Source organism: Phodopus roborovskii, unplaced genomic scaffold, assembly GCF_943737965.1.
Source record: "Phodopus roborovskii unplaced genomic scaffold, PHOROB, whole genome shotgun sequence".
Classification (NCBI taxonomy): domain Eukaryota; kingdom Metazoa; phylum Chordata; class Mammalia; order Rodentia; family Cricetidae; genus Phodopus; species Phodopus roborovskii.
In genome coordinates, this window is record NW_026126447.1 from 34,670,725 (window position 1) to 34,672,609 (window position 1,885).

Here is a 1,885-nt window from a genome sequence, read left to right on the forward strand (position 1 = left end):
AATCTAGACGCTTCTGTGGGTTGTCTGCACTTTGCAAAATTACAGGAGAACTGAACATTGACTCTTCAATAATGGAAACTATAAAGTGAATGCAGGCTTTTAAGCACACTAAAGTAGACATTATGTTATTAAATATACATGATGCTTAATAGTAAATGTGTCTATAGCACCTAAGACCATGTATTGGAAAGAGACACTACCTTTAAGTACACACTGCCCATGTGACTTTTGCTGGCCTATTACCCAGAATTCTGAATCTGGCAGCTTAACAAATAAAACGTGTGCTTCCCATTTTGTTCCTATGAATTTAGCACTAAAGTGACCCAGTGAGGTTCCTGAATGTATGGGCATTGAAGTTTACAGGGCTAAGATAGCTCTTCTGCTGGCTAATGCCTCTTGTAGCATGGGTCGTTTATTTTTATGGAGCTTTCAAGTCTTTGTGTGCATGTAAAATGACACTGTGGCATTGCTCTAGGATGGTAAGTCATCTGCCTAGAGGACATTTGTTAAAGGTCAAACACAAATTGCTCACATATGGAGAGAATTAGCAGTGTTACACTCTTAAGGGGAAAATTATGTATAATTCGTATCAGGAAGATCTTTAGCGAATGGAAAACGAAGTCAATGCTTCTTGATTTGAAAATGTTTTGATGTCTTACTTTTCCCTAAAACCAAATGTAGTTTTAAAACGCATTCCTAGGTTTTTTTCCGATAGTGCTTTAGGGGGCCTATGTAGAATATCGACCCCCAGGACTTGCCTGTCTGCAAACACCAGTCTGGAATCTGGATTTGATTATCAGAAGAAGCAGTGAGTGTCACTGTATGCTTTTGTCAACAGATGAAGGCTGTGAAATCACATAGCAGCTTGGTACGAATGAGTCAAATGAAGAAATAGCTTCGCCATATAGAGATGATTTTCTTCTAGGGTTCTAATTTCCAATCAGTAGAATAACTTCTCATCATCCATCCCAGGTTGTGTTGGCAACTAACACCTTAAAATACAAAGGCTGTTTTTTTTTTTTTTTTTTTAAAAAAAAAAAAAAAAAGCAATGGAAAGGCAGTCTGCAGGCCTATTGCTATGTGCAATACCAGTTCAGCGATGACCTCTAGCAGCACAGAAATATGAAATACAGGGTAAGGACTCATTCAGAAAAACAGATTTTTTCAGGAGAGCGTCAGTCAACACACAAAGCCTTGAGATGGGACATTTTCAAAGAAACACTACGAAAGTTTGAAGAAGTCGCTTTATTTTGCAATAGCAGAGCTTCCCCTCCCTGAATGTCAGCCTTCCTCATTCCACTATCTGCTGCCTTCTTTCCTGCAAGTCTCACCTTCCCCTCAGGTCCTTCTCTGTCCTCCATCCTCCCACTCCCCTGCTCCAATGGCTCTCAGTTAATCTCTCCACTATTATCCAGCTTTTATGTTTGTTTGTTTTTTTTCCTCCCCTTACCTGCATAGACCACCTAGCAAGGAAATCTAATTATTATAAGCAAGACTCTTGTGCACTATGCTTGCTGTACCAAACTGCCACTGTCCTGTCCAGAAAATACCAATACACCTCTCAGCCCTCGAGGACTAGCATCCAATCGAAATGACATCAGGACACATCTGTAACCCCAGAACTCCAGAAGTGGGCACAGGTAGATTACCAAGTGATTACAACACAGGTTAAAACACATTATCACAAGAAAATTCCAGAACATCTTTATCCAATGAAGGAACTTGTGGAAGGCTTTGTGAAAGGAAACAACAACTTCCTCCAGACCGTGATGGAGACAAGGAGAATTTCAAAAGATGGAAGGCTAGAGGAAGACATTTGCAAGGGATAAGAGGTCACACAATGATTGAAGGGGGCATGGTAACTATCTGGTAAGGAAGTGCACTC